Source organism: Rhodnius prolixus, unplaced genomic scaffold (assembly GCF_049639745.1).
Source record: "Rhodnius prolixus isolate KJV_2025 unplaced genomic scaffold, Rpr scaffold_9, whole genome shotgun sequence".
In the NCBI taxonomy this organism is placed as follows: Eukaryota; Metazoa; Arthropoda; class Insecta; order Hemiptera; family Reduviidae; genus Rhodnius; species Rhodnius prolixus.
The window spans coordinates 1705254-1728280 of record NW_027411604.1 but is presented as its reverse complement, the minus strand read 5'-3'; the positions used below and the strand labels follow the sequence as shown (position 1 = coordinate 1728280).

Below are 23027 nucleotides of genomic sequence, written 5' to 3'. Positions count from 1 at the left end.
TTTCTTCGTCATTCTTACAAAACAAACATATAAAACAGTTGGCAACACTCTACATTCTCAGATCAAGTTGGCTGTATGTACTGTAAAGAGTATTTCTTAAAAAGTAATGGACTGTGCAGAAGACGTTAATTATTGGAAACAATTTACAACTAAAAACAGTTTAATTTAACTCTGGAAAATATTTTAAAATGAACTGAAAAATTGTGATTACTCGCGGGATATCCGCTTTAATTTTTTTTATTTAATTTTATTAATTATTAATGAGTTTTGTGAAGAAACGAAGCCCTACGTTATCTGAAGCCTAAATAGGCCCATAGAGCTCTTTTAGAATAGATTAAATTAGGGCGGCCTCAAGGCCTACACCACTGCGACCCCCTTGGATCTATTGTGGCTCCCCAACTATAGAGCTCACCCTCCAGACCCGTCCGTTTAATCAGACTCTTAATTCTGGGAGAGTGACTCCTGGGTAAAGCTCACCAGGCCTTGGTTTTTCCTCCCGCAGAGAAGTAACATCCTTAGCCCAGACAAGCCCCTCACACTGACACAACACGTGAGGTGCAGTTTCCTCTTATTCCTGGCAGAACCTACAAAGGCTAACATCTGCCAGGTGCCCTTGCAATGCGTGTGTTTTCTGAGCCTGCAGTGGCCAGTTAATAAGGCTACAATTATCCTTGACGGATTAATTCTGCAGTCAGCCTCGGCTAGAGCTCTTTTAGTGAATGAAGATTTGTAGCGAGGATACCCTCAGGGGTGCTTAGATCCTGGAGCAAGTGCTCAGTTTCCGTACTAGGGCCTGATTTTCACCTACTGAATGTCTCGGAAGCTTTGGAAGAAAAACGATAGTCTGGTAAATCCGTACCTTGCAATGAAATGGTGCTTTAGATTTGGGAGAGGAAAACGGTATTTCTTACTTGAAGAATCTTCTTTAAACACAAAATTAGAGTTAACAAATTAATTCTTACCAAGATTATGGTAGTATATCATATTGGCAATATTCAAGAAATCTTCTTCTATCTTGGCATTGATGCCCATGAAGGGCCCTAATCTCTCCTCAATTTTCCAAGAGAGGATTTAAGACATATTAAGGGTTTACAGGATAAAAATTGTCAGCCCTACGCTCAATCCCCAAAACCATAGAGTACCTTGGAATTGAAGGCTTCACTCCTTTCGTCGAAGCAATCCCCGTGTAAGAGAAGGAAGCTTGGGCAAAGGTATCTTCCTTTGTTACGGGGGGTATCCCCCGTAAAAGAATACTAATAAGGAAAAAGAACGACCTCGAATAATTGCAGGAAAGGTGGAAGAGTAGAAAAAGAATGGAAAGCCAAGTATACGAGGCGCCATCCCGATGTTATGCTGTTTGGCGGTTCCAGGATTTACGCCTGAAGGGGAGGGGTTTTTTTATTGGGTTGAGCCCCACACACCCGACAGATCCTCGGAAGGTGCCTTTGGCAGTTTTCCCCTTCACAAAAAAGAATCACCCTGTGTACGGTATGTGCCTTGGTGTGCTAGTTTAGGTGAACGCATTGTAGGTGCATTGTGGCCCTATTGCGAAGTATATAAGTGCATAGAGTACTGTGCTAGGAACCCGTGGTGATTGCAACATCCAAGGAGGCTGCATGCAACAGCCACCCCCTGCGGGAACAGGAAATTAAAAATAAAAAAATGCAACTGAGTCCCAGCCCCGAAAAAGGTTCCAACGATTAATTTAAATAATATTATACAATAAATAAACGTTTTTATTTAAAAATAAAATTGAATTTAAAGGTTTTCAAAGGAAGAAGAATGAAAGAGCGGCAGGTTTTTAATGAACACTACTTGAAGATAGAGCACTCTAGCGGACTAATCGATAATCTATTCAGATTGGCTTAAAGCCGAATCCGCCAAATTAACATTTATCGTTACTACGACCAACAATAAGTGCGGCCGACACTGATAAAGTCACGTGAGTGTGCACACAAGATTGGTTTCCAGTGAAAATCCCAAGTCTGACGCTGTAGTTTCCCTTAATAACAGGAAATAGAAACGTATGACCGGATGAGTATTATTTTGACTTCTCGAAACTCGGCCGCACTTATTGTTTGGTCATAGTAACGATAAATGTAAATTTGGCGGATTTGGCTTTAAGCCAATCTGAATAGATTATCGATTAGTCCGCTAGAGTGCTCTATCTTCAAGTTGTGTTCATTCAAAACCTGCCTCTCCTTCATTCATCTTCCTTTAAATTCACTTTTAATGGTAAAAATAATTTGAAAAAGCTAAGAAAATTATAGTTATGCACCAGTTTGGTTTGGGGCACACAATCAGTTTTTGTAGCGAAGAAATGCCGTGCTCTTGGTTTCGAACCGTGACAATAAATGATGTAATAAAAAGCAATTTGATTGGGCCGATCAATACGAGAACACACTCACACAGGGGTGGCCAATCTCTCACTGTGGAGAGCTCCTCTCTGTATCTTTGTTCGACAGCCAGTCCGTCCTCTTTCATCCTCTTTTGTGTTCGTGCGGACCGAAAGAGCCGTCGCCGGTACCCCCCCTCTTGCCACGGGAGGAGGGTGGTGGTGTTGCAGCAAGAGCGGCCCGGGTTGAACTTCAGCCAGTCACAGGAATAAATAGATCAAAGTAACTCTCTACCCAGGGCTTCTGTTGCTACAGTAACTGTTACCTGCTATTCTGTCCCAAGTAATGGTTTTATGTATCGCCCTTAACCCATTGCCACCCACGGGAGAAAGGGCCTATTTCTTCTTAAGACAAATCTCTATAATTGCATGAAAACAATTCAATGCAACATAAATATTCCCAATCAATATGCAACCAATGGCAGTTCAGCTACAGTTTATACTAGTCTTGCACCACGGAAACATCAGTGAAAATCTCTTCCCCAAACTGATAAATCAACCCCTAATGATGGATGAAGGTCCGAAACTGGTCAGAGATACCAATAAACATTCTCGTCTACAGCACGGATAAAATCCAAGATACTATCCAGTAATCCAGTTCATGCTGAACAGACCACGGACAAACTGACTTACAATACACTACTCATAACTTATTCAAAAAAATAACTAGGTATTTCCTGGTAAATACTAAGTACAGAAAATCTAAAACGATCGCCATACATCCTCTTTGGAGGAGTAAGAGAGAGAGATTCCATAGAGAATAATAACCGATTACGTCATAGGTATCCCATTACACACACAGCACTATGATGTAATCTACTGACATGGAAACTAGCTGTGCTCTGATCAAAAGTACACCAAACCATCCGCCATAAGGTGTTGGTGCGTTTAGTATTAAATATATAAAATTCAAAACTATAAACTATCAAATCATTTGCAACGGTAAAAACAAAAAATAATAGTAAACTTTGGACTGAAAAACAGATCTTATTCGAACATCTTTATTCACTTACATTATTTTGAAAACTTGGCACTTTTACCAAAAAGGCCTGTGTGACCCGCATTCTCAGTAAACTGACACAGAATTTTGTTAACATAACTGATACGCATAAATAGAATAACAGGCGATGCAGCCATGCCATACACAGAAGTGGTTCCTTAGGGAGGAATTCATCCCTCATTAACAACCACCCATTCCAAAAAACATTTCGGATGCGCAAGAACACAGGAAGTAACGAAGTTCCGGAACATCGCTATAAACTAACAAACAATTATTCAGCAAAGTAGCAACACTTCCGGATCAGTCTTCCCTTTCACCAGAACTTGAAATTTTGTTTATTATATCTATTCTTAATAATATTTAGTAAGAGAAGAAGTCACAATATATTCTGTGAAATAGTCACTGTAGGAGGCATATCTAAAAACACACCAGCGCTTAATTGTAATTTACACCGGGAAAAACTAGAACTAACAGTAAACCATCTTGAAGGAAAATCGAAGGAGACGTTTCGAGAAAAAACAAACTCAAAACCATGAAAAATAGTAAAGAGAAAATGGATGAGCTAATTTGATACACACTTTTGTACCCCAGAGGACTTAAAATCGGATATTTACGTTGCAAACTGTTTAGTCCAAAATTTTGTACGATTTTTAACACTTCCTTCTTAAGAGGATTAAGGAAAAAAAATAACTTACAACCGAGGGACCGTCCAAGGAAAAAGCGAATCTTGGTGTCTTGCCCGGAACATGATTACTTGCTGGACTATTACTGTTCATTATTTTTGGTGACTGAATCATAGTTTCAATAGGATGAAAAAAAATTAATGCCAGTTTCAGTCACGATAAACTTTATTATGCCGAGCTTTCGACCTAGTGACTAGATTGTCTTCACGAAAGAAATGATATACATATCTAAGATAGAAAACAATTTAAATTTTAAAACTGACACCAACAATTTAAACAACATATACGCCAACTTACTACAAAAATACTTGACCGTTGGCAACACTGACTTCCTTACAACCAAACACATATCACACACTGGACCGATCACATTCAGTCCATGAACAGACAAGACAGAAGACACACCAATCCTCTAATGATGTAAAAACAGTATATTGTAAATTAGCCCTGAAGATGGACCTAGTCCCCAGGTCGAAAGCTCGCGGCATAATAACAAGTCTATAATGACTGAAACTGGCATTAATTTTTCATCCTATTGCTGGACTATGTTCCTAAAATCGGCATTTCTCGCACATACAGCTCCTTGGACAACAGAGTATCCCAATATTAATCCTACCAGAGGAAAAAGTGAGACCACTGAAAAAGGAGAAAAGATAACTCGAGTTTGCCCAGATATGGGAGTAATACTAAAATAACGCCACGGTTAAGCCGAGCGGGTTAAGGAGGCGAGACCTGAAAGCTAATATGCATTGTGGTACTGGGTTCGATTCCCGGTCTCTAGGCCTTGGATTTTATTTAATGGTTAAATGAGAAATAGTAAAGTACGTTCGCTAGTCGCCTCCGTCCACGACACCTAATTCGGTAGTTGGACGTTAAGCCCCCCCCCCCGCCTAAAAAAAATAGGCGATTACTTTACTTTTACTAAAAAACGAATATTATTAATTAAGTAAAAAAACATTATACAGAAAATAAATAAAATATTACACTAGCTTTGGTGGCAAATTGCCAAAAATTAAAATGTTGGCCAACTGTTAAGCATGAAAAAACATGAACCATATGGCCACTTTGTAATGGAGTGGGGGTAAAAAATATTGTTTCAGTAAAGAGGTGGGGGCGAGTGAAGGCTAATTCTAGTTGAATAGTCACATCTTTTTAGCTAGAACCAAATCTGCATTACAATCTCTCAAAGAAAATAAATACATCATTTTTTTTTGTAATTTTAAATACAAGTGATGGATTTGCGTATATAATAACAGAACACTGTGTTTAAAGGATTCGTTGGAGTCGCATTCCGGAAACCGTTTCAAGTAAAGTGGTTCTTTTAGTTGATATTGTCAAAAACTATCAGTTACGATAGTTGAATCTTAACTAAAAATATGTTGACCTCAAATAAGAACAAAAAAGATGACTCCCCCATAAAGACTCATTAAACGCCCAAAATTTGAGGACTCAGGGAGCCACCAAAACGATATTTCCGGTGAAAAAATCGATATGCAAAAAAAAAATGGTGCCTTTCGTCATACTTCCTTTTACACTGTATAGTAAAAGAAAAAGAAAAAAAACAATGCGTCAAAAAAAAAATGATAAAACAATTTAGTTAATTATAGCAATGTAAATAAAACATTAAGTTTAATGGCGATGTGGAGGGGGAGCTGCAGAAAGTAAGGTTACAACGTATTATAAAGGTTTATAATATGAGGTAAGAAATAGGTTATATTGAATTAGAATGAAAATGTTTTCCAAGTTTAAATAGGAGCAGCAATGGTGGGCCCAGGCGCAGAGAAAGAGAATTGGAGAGAGAGCGAGAATAAGAGAATTTGGAGGGGAGAAGTTGATTGCTGGGACTGCGCAGAGACTGAGTCATCCAGCAAGCAATCTATAAGCGGCTCCACACGCACACTGAATACAATCAGAATGCTCTCTCTAGCCATTGCCGGCGGACGAGCCAGCACAATTTTCTAACTGGCCCCCCCGTACATACATACCTACCGACAGACAACAATCTCACATATTACCAGCCTAACAGCAGAAACTCCAGTAAAAATCTTTAACGCAACTTTCAATCATTCTACTTAAAAATCCACAATTCCTACTGGGGTGACGCAGACTCTAACTAAGGATGTATATATTTCCTTTTAGGACGAAAGTATTGATGGAAATAGTACTTTTAAGAGTTAAAACACTAAAGATTTCTCGACACTACAATTCTCAACGCTAACATGTATTGTGGTACTGGGTTCGATTCCTTAGGACTTGGATTTTATTTAATGGTTAAATATATTTCCCGGTCTATACCTTTAATGGTTAATATGAGAAATTTGCAGTAAAGTATGTTCGCTAGTCGCCACGATAGCCGAGCGGTTAGAGGCTAGACCCGCAAAGCTAAGATGTATTGCGGTACTAGGTTATATTCCCCGGTCTACACCTTTAATGGTTAATATGAGAAATTTGCAGTAAAGTATGTTTGCTAGTCGCCACAGTAGCCGAGTGGTTAGAGGCTAGACCCGCAAAGCTAAAATGTATTGCGATACTAGGCTATATTCCCCGGTCTACACCTTTAATGGTTAATATGAGAAATTTGCAGTAAAGTATGTTTGCTAGTCGCCACGATAGCCGAGCGGTTAGAGGCTAGACCCGCAAAGCTAAGATGTATTGCGATACTAGGCTATATTCCCTGGTCTATTCCTTTAATGGTTAATCTGAGAAATTTGCAGTAAAGTATGTTTGCTAGTCGCCACGATAGCCGAGCGGTTAGAGGTAGACCTGCAAAGCTAAGATGTATTGCGGTACTAGGCTATATTCCCTGGCCTACACCTTTAATGGTTTATATGAGAAATTTGCAGTAAAGTATGTTTGCTAGTCGCCACGATAGCCGAGCGGTTAGAGGCTAGACCCGCAAAGCTAAGATGTATTGCGATACTAGGCTATATTCCCTGGTCTATATCTTTAGAAATTTATAGTAAAGTAAAAAAGTAAAGTAAAGTAATCGCCTATTTTTACAGGCGGGGCTTAACGTCCAACTACCGTTTACTAGGTGTCGTGGACGGAGGCGACTAGCAAACGTACTTTACTATTTCTCATTTAACCATTAAATAAAATCCAAGGCCTAAAGACCGGGAATCGAACCCAGTACCACAATGCATATTAGCTTTGCAGGTCTCGTCTCTAAACCGCTCGGCTACCGTGGCGCCCTATAGTAAAGAATGTTTGCTAGTCGGCTCCGTCCACGACACCTAATTTTGGGCGTAAAGCCCTGCCTGAAAAAATAGGCAATTACTATATAACTGTAAGATTTTCGTTGCAAATTAAGACACACCTAATAATAACAGAAGAAAGTTGTAGCAGCAAAATCAGATTTACATTGCACAAAACAACATCAACAAGTAGTTACTGTTCATTTATTTTTGGTGACTGAATCATAGTTTCAGTAGGATGAAAAAGTTAATGTCAGTTTCAGTCATGACAAACTTTATTATGCCGCGACCTAGGGACTAGGTCATCATCTTCAGGGCTAATTTATAAAGTACTATTTTTTACATCATTAAAGGGGGTTGGTGTGTCTTCTTTCTTGTCTGTTCATGAACAACTTTTGTAAATTAGCCCTGAAGATGACCTAGTCCCCCTAGGTCGAAAGCTCGGTATAATAAAGTTTGACTGAAACTGGCATTTATTTTTTTCATCCTATCAAAAAGTAGTTTAAAAGGGTGAAGGGAAACTCTGTTGATTTCCGGCTCTATTTTGGACGGAATTATTTAAATCAACTTCCGCTCTACTGATTTTTCCTCAAGTTTAGAATTTTTTTTTTTTTTTGCTTATTATTGATTTCTATAAATATTTAGCCCAGATGATAAGACCGTACACTACACTAAATTGGTTACCTTAGAGAAACGCAAGGACACCACAGGAAATATACTTAATAAAATTTTAGTAAATAAAGTGATTTTAAATAAAAGTTCTGAGCCATAAATAAAGCTGGTTAACAGAAAAAGTTTTTTGAAAAACATTTTCAAGAAAATCTTTGAAAAAGTGCGGGTTTTTGTGGAAACGTCAAAAATGGTTTAGAAAAATTTAGCATTATGAAAACGCTAAACACTTGCCAATTAGAGATCAGCAGCAAAAGGGGTCATCTAAAGAGAGAGGGAAATAAAGAATAAGTAAAAGGAAATATTTTTCAAAGAATTAAACAACATTTTTTAAATTAAATTTGCGAAATGAGCCTCATTTATTCCACAAGTTGAAAAAAATAAAAATTACGTAATGGTGTGTTGATTATAATGGAGGAGGAGAACAAGTCAATACTGGTATTTTGTTCCAACTAACTGTACTTAAGGAATCTTTTACAGCGTACTTAGTTTTTTTTTTAACTGGAAAATAGAATACCAAATTCATTTTACTTTAATCATGCCATAAATAAATCAATAAAGCTATAAAAAAAGAAAGACGAAACCATAAATCAATAAATGACGTAACATATCCGCATGCCTCTTTTCTTTAAACAGCTGATAATAATAAGCCATAAACATTAATGCTAATCTAACCTCAAAAAAACAAACTAACATTTATATAAAACTTACTAAGCGATTATATACATATTTATATATTATACAGGGTGATCCATTTAAAACGCAAGAAATCGCTAATAACTTTTTAGGAAAGCGGGATTTCGAAAAAACCCATGAAGTAAACTATATGCTTTTTTTAGTCTAGTTTTCAAATTTTCCACCCACGATGATGTATCTTCATTTTTGGCGGAGTTACGGCTAAAAACCCGATTGGGGTTTCATTAGGTTTTGACAATGATTATGAAAACTACATAAAAAATTGTGAAAAATGCCGTTAACCCCGTTTCGATATCCCTAATATTTGTCGAGATATTTAAGATCAAAGTTACAATTTTAGTCTATTCGTGATCGGTTTTCAATATTAATTTTCCACCAGAAATACACGTTTTGGGGAGGTCCTCTGACTGCAAAAAATATTATTTGAGACTCAAAGAACAAAAATAATGATAATTGACGATTTTAAAACATGTAGTGTACTGTAATGGTTGTGGGTGAATCAGGGATAAATTTGTTTTATCATCAAATAATAGCATTCATCACAGCATTTTAATGCACCCAGTATGCAAGACTTCTTGACCTATGATTACGGTAAGAATATCTTGCCAGGGATGGGCGGGTGTTGGTCTAGTGGTTATGATCGTGGTTTTGTAAGTGGAAGATCCCCAGTTCGAATCCTGCGTATGACTAGACTTTATTAAAAAAAAAAGTATTATGATTATTTAAGTAATAAGGATGACTGCATACGCGGGATTCGAACTGGTGGTCTCTCACTTACAAAGCCACGCTCTTGACCACTAGACCAACACCCGCCCATCACTGGCAAGATATTCTTACCGCAATCATAGGTCAAGAAGTCTTGCATACTGGGTGCATTAAAATGATGTGATGATTGCTTTTATTTGATGATAAAACAAATTCATCCTGATTCCCCCACAACCATTACATTACGCTACATGTTTTAAAATCTTCAATTATTATTATTTTTTGTTCTTTGCGTCACCATTAACATTTTTTGCAGTCAGAGGACCTCCCCTAAAACTTGTATTTCTGGTGGTAAATTAGTACTGAAAACCGATCACGAATATCGAAACGGGGTCGTCATTTTTCACAATTTTTTATGTAGTTTTCATAATCATTGTCAAAACCAGTGGTCCTTATGAAACCCTAATCAGATTTTTGCCAGTAACTCCGCCAAAAATAAAGATAAAGCATCGGGTGTGAAAAATTTGAAAACTAGACTAGTTATTAGCGATTGGTGCGTATTAAATGGATCACTCTGTATATAAAAAACTTGTAACATCGACAGAACAAAAGTAGAATTGCCTATTTCAGTTTTAAGCTTTTTAATAAAAAAAAAAAAAAAAAAAAAGGTCGCCGACAGTATAACTTTGTTTCGTTTTACATTATCGTCAAAAATAACATTGTATTGAATTCTAAAGCAATAACTTAGGTTAAGTCGAGAGAGTTTGCTCATATTCAGGACGGCGCTTTTGAACTTCAAACTTCTTTTCAAACTACAAGTTACTTAAAAAGTTTTATTAGCTGGCACATTTTTATTAATAAAATAAATACTTCTACATCAGTAAAATTTACTTAATAGACTTTGGACTTACCCAAACACATTTCGGGAAGAATTACTTAAAAGTTATTATTGGAGAAAATTAAGCTATAAGTAACCGTAAACCACGTTTGGTTGCAGTATTTGATTCCATAAGGGGGATTAGCTAGTAGCCCTATGATATCAAAATCCAAAGTTCTCTATTGCCAGCGATTACGATGGGTACGAAGAGATACGACGAATTGGCCCTGTAGTTGAACTTGCAAGGGCGCCAGGTACGGAGTACGAGGGTCGTTTGAAAAGTCCGTGCAAAAATAAAAACTACTTAATTTTTGGGGGTAAACCTTTTTTATTTTTCAACATAGTCTCCTTTTAGGCTTATACACTTCGTCCAACGCTGCTCTAGTTTGTTGATCCCTTCCGAATAATAGCATTTGTCCAAGTCTGAAAAATAGCCATTCGTTTCTGCAATCACCTCCTCGTTTGAATAAAATCTTTTTCCCGCCAGCCATTTCTTCATATTGGGGAACAAATAGTAGTCCGAGGGAGCCAAGTCTGGAGAATAGGGGGGATGTGAAACGAGTTGGAACCCTATTTCCATTAATTTTGCGACCACAACTGCTGAGGTGTGAGCTGGTGCGTTGTCGTGATGGAAAGAACTTTTTTTGTGGGCCAATCGTGGGCGTTATTCTTGCAGCTCGGTTTTCAAACGGTCCAATAACGATGAATAATACACACCTGTAATAGTTTTACCCTTTTCCAGATAGTCGATGAGAATTATTCCTTGCGAATCCCAAAAGACAGTCGCCATAATCTTTCCGGCCGAAGGAACGGTGTTCGCCTTTTTTGGCGCAGATTCCCCCTTGGTAACCCATTGTTTAGATTGTTCTTTGGTCTCAGGAGTGTAGTGATGTGTCCATGTTTCATCCACAGTGACGAAACGACGCTTAAAGTCCTGCGGATTCTTCTGGAACAGCTGCAAACCGTCCTTGCAACACTTCACACGATTTCGTTTTTTGGTCAAGCGTGAGCAATCGCGGCACCCATCTTGCGGATAGCTTTGTCATGTCCAAATGTTGATGCAAAATATTATGTACCCGTTCATTCGAGATGCCCACAGCACTAGCAATCTCACGCACCTTCACTCTTCTGTCATCCATCACCATATCATGGATTTTATCAATGATTTCTGGAGTAGTAACCTCAACAGGGCCGTCCAGAACGTTCAGCGTCACTTGTGCCCATATGGCCACTCCGAAAATTTTGAAACCACTTATAAACTGTTCTAATCGAAGGTGCAGAGTCACCATAATGTTTATCAAGCTTCTCTTTAGTCTCCTGAGGCGTTTTGCCTTTCATAAAGTAGTGTTTAATCAACACACGAAATTCTTTTTCGTCCATTTTTTGAAAATCACTCGACTTCCTCGATTCAAACGAATGCCAAACACAAAGAAATAGACCGATCTGGCTGAAACTTGGTGTGTGTTCTTCCAAGAGATGCTACTAACTAAACATAACCTCGATACGCGCCAGTGGTGCTATCTCTCTGACTTTGCACGGACTTTTCAAACGACCCTCGTAATAAAAGAACCAGGGTTTACTCCAGAGAGAGTTTCAAACATCTGCTCAGTTGTATCAAAGAATTCAACCAATATTAATAAGTGAACATTAAAGAAAACAGTAAAAATAAAGGAACCATTGCAATTACGTTTAACGCATTTCAGCCAAAATCTTAAGCTCTAAAAAGACATAAGTAGATCAATAACCACTCATACCAAAAAAGAAAAAAAGGTAGGAACAAATTGTATGCTTTGACAGGATCACTTCCGATATCTGCGTAACTATTGGCTAGATTAAGAAATACCAGAGAATCCTAGTAAGCATCATTACATAAAGTAAAAGCGTATGGCCTTGCCACCGAAACTGATCCAATATAAATATCAAGTATCCAATAAATACACATAAAAAAACTATTATAGTAATTACCGGAAGACTTCAACTAATTATATAACGTGTGTTAAAATTTCAGGGCGCTATATAAATACAATTTTAGCGAAAAAAATAATAATAAATAGTGACACATAAATTAAATATATTTTAAATTAATTTTTCACAAAGTTTAGGTCGAAAGAAATACTAATTAAGATATGCATGCCCCTGTTATAACCATCTTTTTTTTTTATATAGTAAGAGATACAGCAACGTGACTAGATTTGCAATAAAACTAGATCCCAAACTGTTCTGGATCAAACAACTAGGAGAAGAGCCACCCAGCAAGTTGCGTTTCCTCAAGAGAATGACAGGAAGTAAAAAAAAAATGTTTCCTTAGTATCCTGTCTAGTCCTGTTTAAAGTAAGGATAGGAAATCCTCAACCATTAACGCCATTCAAAATAAAAGTTTGATGAATTGCAGAACCGAAGTGTTAAGATTAATGACGGGATGATACTCGGTTAAAACCTGATAGAATCACAATCGCGAATAGTGGCTAGCCAAGCACGCTGTCGTATCTTCAAGAAAGTGGCGTAGCGTACAAGAGTATCAGAACATCTACCAGGACATAACTTTCTTCCAATAGCCCCAAGCCCCCTAATAATGTTAAACCTGTAGCTGATCTTACAAGGGCGCCAGGTAAGGAGTAATAAAAGAAGCAGAGAGTTTCATACAGCTGTTCCGTTGTGTCAAAGAATTCTCAACCAATATTAAAAGATTTGAAAGAAAAGTGAACTACATTTTTGTTCTGGCACTAAAAAAAATGCTGCTGGAGATATAATGTGCACAAACACATTCGTAAGCACACAAACAATATTAAAAAAAAAATAATCATAATCGTGTATTTCCGGTGAAAAATCGTAAGAAAAAAAAAATTATAAGACGATCACAATACTTCCTCTTAGTAACAGTAAGAAATAGTAAAAAAACATGGCCGCTTCCATCAAGATTCTAAGAGAAATAAAAATGGTGAACTAAATAAGCTTTCATTAAAATGGCGGTGTGAGTTACATACATTTAACAACTTTCAACTTAGATAATTCAAATATAATTCTAATTTATGCTAATGAATAAACAACATTTTACAAGAACTTTCATTCAGTACAAAAACAATAACATAGGATTTTGCAACATCAAATTTATTAATGCACGTTTTCATTTCAGCAATAAACCCACTCCGCTCCCCAGCAATAGGTGTGAGAGTATTCTATGTTTTAAAGAAAATTGGAGGGGATGTTATTAGTTTTAAATTCAGGAAATATCCATTTCCGGCAAAATTTTCATAATCGTAATTTTAGGAGAACTATAAACCACTGAACTCATCATTAAGTTTTCCTAATAAATGTTATAGAACAATAAGTGTACAATGCGTGTAATAGGTTTTTAAAAGAAAATCGTTGAGACAGTTTTGCTAGAAAATCGCAAAAATCTAAAAAGAAGGTTATTTCCGGTAGTGCCAAAGGCACAAACGCGAAATTAGTTTTAAACTGTGATTTTTTTCACTTCTATTTTTTCCCTTATTCAAGGAAAACAAATTACTTACGTAGAATTTTCAATTATTATTTTTTACTTTATTATAATTGAGGAAAATCTCACAATGCTTTTTCTTTTTTAAGACTGATATACTCATAGCCCACAATTTCCTCAAGCCAAATTCTATTCAAAGATAATTTCCGGGTAGTGTAGGCTAGACACTTCTCCTAAAAAACGATATTCCGGCTTTATATACGCTCCTATTATTCACACATACTTTTAAGAAAGCTAAACTTCCGAGTCAAGCCGGAAATATCTCTTTAACTAAATACATTTTTCTCTTTTCCAGAACTTCTATTAACTGTATAATGACATTAGTACATAACTCAGAAAATTGTAACTTTTATTTGGGAGATAATTGACTATTTTTTTTTTTTAATGATTTAAGGCGCGTCAACATCTAAGGTTATTGACGCCCGGAGCTTTTTTCAGTGCACTGCCGGCCTCCGGACAGTGTTCTCTCGTTACAGACAACACTGTCCATCACCCGGACAGTGAGCTGTAAGAAGCTCCTAGAAAGAGAAAATCTAAGGGTCAGCAGCTGGATTCGAACCCGGGACCTCCGCGTGGGAGTCCAGTATGCTAACCTCATAGCTAATCCCTTCCCTCATAATTGACTATACTTCTAAGTACTAGGTTCAGGGTAAAGTACGATATTTTTTTTTACATACTGTACAATGTTGGTAACAATGAAATGTTTCGAATTTAGGATTTTCAAGGATTTGTTTAAATTAGATCCCGGAAGAAGGTCGTTTGAGTGTTCGCCCATAAAAAGCTATGGTAGGGGACCATTTCCTCTATTCACTGTTTCGAAACTATTTTATTTGTTTTGGGTCACACCTGTGCAACATGGGTACTTGATTTCAAAAACTTTGAAACGATTACAATATTTCCAGTAACTTAAGTGAAAGAAAAAAAGTAACAATTATAATAATTTATTTAAATACGTCCAGTAGAATGGAAAATTAAAAAAGAAAACGAACTATTTAACATTATTTTATAATAGTTCAATTACTAGAACAGCAAAAGGAAACAAAGAAGCTTTAAAAAATAAAAAAAAATAAAAAAAGCAAGAAATACCGAACAATAATTATGAGAAACCTCCCCACTACCAACTCTTTTTTACATGCATTCAAAGAGTCTTCAGCGAACAAGCTAGCAGCAATGTGGTGGGGAGATTAAGGATAAGGTCACACAGTGAAGGAACGCCGTGTGTGATGCGATCCTGTGATTCATTGGGCCGTTCAAGTGAAGGGGCGACGCCCTACTTTTCGCCAGAATTACAGGACAATAAAAGAGGGGAAAATAAACTAATTCAATGCAATGAAATGATAATAATTATTTTAAAGCTACTTCACATATTTTTGTAATGTTCATTTGAACACAGTGGTTGAAGGAAACGTCTAGAGCACAGTTTAAATTATTCAATTGGTAACTAGATACGAAAATTATTGAGCTACAACTATCCATAGTACAAGAGAATGGGTCGACTATGACTTTTATAATAATTGAATTTTCATCCAACATTATTTTTATAAAGTGATCATTTGTAAAAGTAAAATAATTTTCTTGTACACAACAATGTAGAAGACGGCCCTTAGGAATTTCATAGATCTACTGAAGATCCCTTGGCTAACATTGCGCTGGCCGAGGTTGCTAAACACTACAGCTCTCCTCCCTCTGGAAGAATTTCGCTGAAAGGTAGAGATTGTAGATTGTATTAAAAGGGCGGTTCCACCAGAAAGGGAAAGGAACGCAGGCAATCCAAAATGCCCATTGTTCCCCGCCCACCCTTCATCTCATGAGAGATACCGAGGCTTTAAAACAATAAATCCGGCTAAAGTTTGCCAGATGACTATACAATAAACTAATAAACCTCAATCACCATAGTGTACTGGAATAAACCTAGAAAGTACGTTATGATTACCAGATGCTACAATCTCCGGTAGGGAGACATTTGACCTTCTGAAGATGCCGCTGAGAGGTAAAACTGCCTCTTTCTATTCCGTGGAAGTTGAATCTTCTTTAAACGAACCGCAGTTCGTCAACAAATGTACTGCGCACAATAATCTAGAGCTACTATCACGTTAAATGCCCAATTTATTCAAAAAAATCTGCAGAGTCCAAAGAAAAAAACAAAAATCCTCGGTAAGCTACCCGTCGATTTCTGCTCTCGCCAAGGCAGGCTGAGTATCTCTACCCCGGTTATAATTTTCTAAACAGATTTTCGCCTGATTCTGTCTTGGAAAGTTGTTTTCCAGTGTTTTTAGGTCTACTGGATCCCTTCACTTTCTTGGAACTCCTCCTCCTCCTCCTGGGTGTTCATCCCATCAAAGGGCTGAAGGCATCATCATAAGGATAGGATGCAAAGCCTTGCCCCGTTGCCAAAAAGGTATCGGCAAACGTTCCCCACAAAATGGCGATCAAAATGATCAACTTTAGTTAACTTATTCTTACTCTTTTTTTTTCACCAATGATTTTCTTTAAAATTCTCCGAATTCAATTTTTTTTTATTTGAAAAAATTTGTCCAGGAGAAATTGGAGAAGAGGGTTTAGAACTATCTCTCTAAATTAGCCTTCCAGTGAAATATAAGATCCTATCTTTTATATAATTTTATATATAATTGTGAAGTAACGAGAAATAGAAAGGGAAGAGTTAAGAAGATATGCTACTCTCTGAAAGGTCAGACTACGGATATCTACAGCACAAAGTGTAATATTAATTGAATTAAATACTTAAATATAAATTAAATCACTAATCCGAGGAAATGAATCGTTAGAACGTTTTCTTTCTAGCTTTTACAGCAGGTAAAGTCATGCGAGTGTTCCAGACATTTTTTTTTCTTCTATTATTACGTAAGAACTGCCAAGAATGGCCAAAACTGCTCGTAATAATGGCCGCCGGTGAAATTACATGTAATTATAAAGTGTAAAAAGAACAACAAGAAAACTTTAAAAATCCAACTTTCATTTAGAATTTAATATCAATAAATAGAAGCCAATGTTTTATCAATAAATTTGTGTTTATCAAAACTATAAAATATTTATATGTATATTGTTGCAAAAAAGAAAAAAAAAAATGATAACTAGGTCAGCACTCAACTGGGTTGCAACATGTAAGAAAGGTGACACAGACAGTACGAAATTAAATGTATATATTATTTCACAAAACAGTATGAAAACGGTTTTCTTAAAATTAGGAAAACTTCAAAATTATTCTTTTTATGATTTCCTGCGCCTAAATATCACAATTGATCTACTTCAGATCTTTTTGAGGGTATTGGAAGTTGATGCTTTATTTCGTGCGTTCGATTTTATTGCAAGATAGTGCTAGAATGCAAAGAGCGACTACATGTAAAAAATAGCACGATTAACTATGTCTAAATCACATTAAATTGAATGAAAGTTTGCCTAAAGTAAGGGGCAGAGCAAACTTGAATTTCCACACACTAACATCTATCAACTCCTGTACAAGTTTAACCAGGGATCCAAAACCCAGAGAGGCTACTCGACAAATTTAAAGAACCCAAAAATAGTTGGACAAACTTAGTGTAACACCCAGAACTTAGTCAGCGAACTGACCCTGTAGGACAAGGCAAACGCGATAGCGCGTTACAGGCTACTACCTAGAACTTGGTACTAGAAAGCTACCAAGAACAAGAGCCACTTGGATTCCACCACAAGGTAGACTTCAGATGGAAGATCGAATCTCTTAAATCTTAAAGAAGTTGCAACGCTGCAGGATGTGAAATAAAAAAAAAAAATGACCTGCAAGGTTCGTCCCTCTTTTCAGAAACAAGTTACGCATTATTTGGCTGCGAGATAATGTGATACGATTATAACTTAAATTTTGTTCGAACTCACGGTACAACCAAAAAAAATCTTATCAAAGGACTTCCAGAAATAATAATTACAATTTGAAAATTTAAAAAAAGATACATAAATTTATAGAATGACAAATTTTTGTTGAAAATCATTTCAAATTCTTGAAGAAGGCAGAGAAGAAAATGAAATTAAGTTTTTGTTGTTTACTAAAAAAATCTGACAAGAGTTCAGTTTTAACTAAATAATTTAAGCAAATATAGACTGTTTTTTTATAAGTTTTTGTTTTCACAGAATATATTTCTCTTTCAGTCTGGATTTGTGAAAAAACTGTAAAAAGTTAGCAACACCATTAAGTTTTTCTATAAAAACCAAATTAATAAAACGTATAAGAGTTAAAAGAAAAACCAAAACTTGCTAGGAGGTAGAAATACTGTATTGTGACGAACTTTCACGTTATTCGGTCTTCAGCGATAGAAAATTTGAATTAAAGTGGTCTCTGTGTGAGATTTATGAAAGGAAATACTAGCTTAAAAGTGAAAAATCACAAAGAATCGCAAACTTTAAATTTTATTTGGTAGGGCTCGACTTTAAAGATCAAATTCCCCAACTGAAAATACCCCTTTAAAATGGATTGATTCTTCAAATGATTCTTTTTATACCTTTGAAATGTCATTTCAACCAAGTAAGTGAAGGTAGAACTAATTATTTACATTAAATAAGTTAATTAAATTCCATATTAGTAGTAACCCATCATGAATAAGGAGACCTATAGCTTTTTTTGAACTTGATTTCATAAAAATTGATTTTGAGGTGATTCTGTGGAACTAGAGAAGCTTATCGCCATAGTAACTAAAAATATCAAGTTAGCAGAAACTGCACAAATCTAATCCTTGGGAATAGTAGTAAGAAGATTAAGTCGTAGGCATTCAAATTCAAAACACATTCTTAAAAACAACTCAAAACAAATTCTTACTGTTACCGAAAAAGTGAAAAAGTATGAATAAGCTTCCTAAGAATTTAAATTCTTCTTCAAGAGTTCACAATAAAAAAAAAAAGAAAAAAAAAGACAATTTTCTTCGATCTCAGGAGAACCCAAAACGGATGCTTTCTGATGAAACCACTATTTCAAAACATTGGACATAATTGCAATACCAAAAAAAAAAAATGAACATTTATCTAGGCTTGTCTCAAATATTTAGTTTAATATCCCCACAATTTTTGATAATCACTTTCATTTTACAGGCACATGTTCTTGAAAACTTCTAGACTAGTTTCAAATTTCATTCCATCAGCTACTTACAAAGAACGTGAATATCCAGCTACTTATTAACATTTTACTTTAGGGTCAAAAAGTATCTTTTAATGGTTGAAAAAAAGATAATTACTAATGGTACAAAAGATTCTCTACAAGAACTTGATGAAATATGCCCTGACCTGAAAATGAGTGAAATTCCATTAACCAGTCAGCAGAAAAATAAAACAAAATAGCTGATAGAATAAGCTTTTACTAGAGTATTGTTTGTTAACCATTTTAAAATAAACTAATCAAGAGAAAGTAAAAACGTGAACACTATAACATTCAAAAATGTTCAATAAAAAAGAACAACATTTAATCAAATAACAAAACAAAAAAGATGGAATAAGCATAAATGAGAAAGAAAAAGTAGCAAATGGGCAAGATAAATGGGTTATGACTGTATGAACACAAGCGTTTTAAATGCAAATCAATAAGCTTACTTAAAAATAACCTATACCAAATAGAATCTAACTTTCATATTGCTAAGGATTTCAATACACAAAATAATAATTTGTTTTTAAATTAATTGCACTTCATATGTTCAGATGGGTTTAAAAAAAAGAAAAGAAAATAAACCTTATTTGCTTCACTTCGAAATTTGAGAAAAACGAAATCTACTAAAAGCTTGATTCAAACTTATACCAGTAAGATACTTAATTTTGGAGAAATTCCTTTTAAGTTAAAAGCAATGAACAGTTTTGGTTTTGCGACATAATTTTTGTTTAAATAATTTGTATATTGTTAAAAAGATTATGTGGAAAGATAAAACTTTTTTTTTGTAACTAACAATTACAAAGTGGTTTTTAGAGTTCACAAAAGATAACTAGAGTTTTCTAAAAATAAAAAAGTTAAAAGCTGAGTTAATTGTTTTAAATTGAAAACTCAATCTTATGAAATTCCTAACTTTTTGAGTTATATGAAAAAAAATTAAAAGGTACTTACAAAACTAGTAGTACTAAAAACAAGGCTTCTATAGTAGCAAATGCAGAAGTAAAGGGCAGGTGTTAACATTAGGTTAAAGCTCCACACAACTCCAATAGTTTCCCTACCCGAAATAATACAATTCTAAAAGCGCATAATCTCAATATATTCAATAACTGAAACCGGTTTAACAAAACTTAAAAAAAAAAGAGTACAATTTCTAAAACTACTTATTAGAACACTCTTGAACTTTACCCTGATTGAGTATAAGTTCAAAATGAATAAAGAGGCTTTAACTTATAAGAAAGGAAATTTAGATAATTTCTGAATATCGAGAGCAAAAAATAACATGCATAAAACAAGTTATAACACAACTGTAACCTCAAACATGCTTACAAAAACACAGGTTAGGCACGATTTACAAATTTGTGTTTTTTAGGAATGATTAAATTTTGAGAATTGAGATTTAATATTAATTTGATTTATTACTGATAATAAAATGAAATTATTTTTATTTTTAAAATAAGAATATACTATTGCTGAGGTATCAATAAAAATAATAATTTCTTTTACCTGGGATACAATACACAATTCCTCTAGATGGACGATTAACTAATCACTGGAAGAAATGATGTAATTCTGGAATATAACTTACGGATAAAACACTTTTCACAAAACAAAAACACTTCTTTTAAGAAACACTCACATGCCCTCCCCCACGTTGACTTTTTTTTCAAGTTGAATGTTATTTTAAGTAAAAACTAAACAATTTCTTTTTTTGGATAATCACTATTTTTGTTCACAAGTATGTATTCCACAATGAGATGATTTGATTCTCTCGTTGTTTGTTGGCTGTTTTTTTTTAATGGTTTTGTTTGTAATTGCTGTATGCTCTGAGCAGATGCAGAATGTTTGCCGTAGGGTAAGCAACTGTTCCAAGATGGCCTCAGTCTGTGTAATAGCGGCTGGTTTTGCCCAAGCTCTCCACTCTGTGTATGTATATGTACACGTTCACATTTATCTGTCGGCCCCGCTGTGTATCAGCTCTAGCCTAGCTAGATTACGGAACAAGCCGAGTCAATAATCATATCCCAGTTGTAGTTTCTCATCCACACCATATCTCTCTCACACGCGCACGCTGTCTCACTTTACCAAAAACCCCTACTTAAACTAAAAGACATAGACGCATGCGCTAAACTTGCCCAACCACCAAGGTAACGTTAATGGAAGGAGTAATACCAATAATGTCATAAGCTGATATGTTTTGGTTGGAGCTTTATGTTTTTTTTTTGTTCTTTTTATTAGTAATTCATTTCTGACAAAGTAGATGGGCTTCACAAGAATGTCTTAAAAGGCACGAATGCGTGATTGTAATTTCTCTTACTCCTGGCAAGAAGTTTTCTGCTTAGAAGAAGTGCCAGCACCACGAAACTTGAAGAATACAAATTTGATGTTTGGACTTAGGGACCCCCATGAGATACTGCATTAAGCTCTTTAACTAAATAAGCCTACGGCAATGCTTCCCCTTAAAAAGTTCTCAATTTTGGAGGGTCCTCTCCAGAGAAAGTATCAACGATTACCTCTAATCATGGTGTACTCATTATACCATGTACAGCTGCAAGTTTTATTTGAAAAATCTGTAACTACAATAAAAGCACTTCCGGAAAAGAGAGTAGCCTACTTCTTTCCTATAATATAAAGTAAAATACATAAAATTGTAATCTTGTAAAGCCTTAAGATAGGCTAAATGAATCTGAACACAGTGTTTCTGTAGATTATTGAAGACAAAAGCATTCCACAAGCCACCTGAACTTATTTCATTTAAAACTTAGGTATGATAGGTCTATCTATCACTTGGGTTCAAAACTTGTTCTAAATGAAAATTAATTTTAGTATGGTTCACGGTGACAACACGTTTATCAATGTATCATCAATAATAGTGAACATGTGTAGTATTGAAATCAACTATATATATTCAGTAGAAAATTTAAATACATAATTTGTGCCAGAAAGAGAATAAGAGACTTATCATTTCTCTTACTCGCCAGCAAGAAGAAGTTTTAAGTTGGTGAGGTCAGCGTAACTCAAGAACAGACAAACGCAGAGAGTTCAGATTGGATATTTGGTGGACACGTAAGCGTTTGGGACAAAATCGTTAGAACGAAAGTTGCTTTATATTCAACCGATTTTTTTTTCTCTAAAATGAAAAAACAGGTGTAACTACATTCTTTAACCTTCCTAAATCATTTACATTCATGATTCACCGAATTTTGAAAGTTTTAGTTGAAACATTAGTTCAAGGAAAATTCATCATATAGGCCTCTTTGTGGAAGTGATTAGGATTTCCTTAAAGTGTCATTTTTGTATAATTTATATAGAATACTATCTCTCATATAGTAATAACTATAAAATATGGTTGAATAAACACTAAAAAATGTCTTGATAAAGTTCAGAGTTTGAATAAATTTACTAAATCTTGCTAATTTATTTTTCAAAACATTTTCTTAAAAAAAGGTTAAATGTTGATCTAAAATAAAGTTTTATGTCAAATGAGAACATACTGAAATGTTTAAACACAGATTTAATACAATTATTATTACTTTTTTTTTACTACGCTTTTTAATTCATAAGTTTTGCAATAAATATTGTAAAAATTAAATGGTGAGTAAATATACTCTGATTTGAGTAAAACGATATTTCACATCAAAGGGTAAATTAGGTAAAAAAATATTTTAATGCACATCAATTACCTCTCTCATTTGTTTTCATGTAAAACTCACAAAATTTGAAAGTTGAAACTGCAGAAATACCATGTACCATGGGCTCATTTTAAAAATTAAACTAACTTTTATAACATAAATTTCAATAATACAAACACAAATTAAAACTTGTTTTCTGTAATAATTGCTTTCAAATAACCATCCTCAATAGTTCTAATTAAATACTTAAGATGGAATAAAAGTCGTAATCTTTTATTCTTTATTAAGAAATAGTATTTATATTGATTGTATTCATAATTGTCAGTTCCTCTAATAAGAATGCATCAAGTAAATGATTGGAGTTCGATCACTAACTTTACATTATCAAAAATGTCTATTCTAAATATTATTGCTACTTATTGTTCTTTATAATTGAAAGAAAAATAAAAAAAAAACCGACCATTTCTGTACCTGTGTTCTCCAATAAGAATATTTTTCTTTCACTATTGTTAACAGCATTAAATTAATCTTGGCAATTTTAAAAAGCTCAAATTATTAATTTAC

The 23027-nt window shown here is 34.9% G+C and overlaps 1 protein-coding gene across 25 annotated transcripts in view; it reads right to left on the bottom strand.

Annotated features, from left to right (window-relative positions):
- tou (bromodomain adjacent to zinc finger domain 2B toutatis) overlaps positions 1–20932 on the bottom strand; it is a 173221-nt gene extending 152289 nt beyond the window's left edge. For 23 of the 25 annotated variants that reach the window (XR_012458587.1, XM_074128263.1, XM_074128264.1 and 20 more), the window contains exon 1: positions 20338–20932. The gene's annotated coding sequence lies outside the window, so the exon portion shown is untranslated. Of the gene's footprint in view, positions 1–19785; positions 19926–20337 lie in introns of those variants that run through there. The other 2 variants (XM_074128265.1, XM_074128262.1) reach the window with 2 other exon arrangements.
- Positions 20933–23027: the final 2095 nt, after the last annotated feature.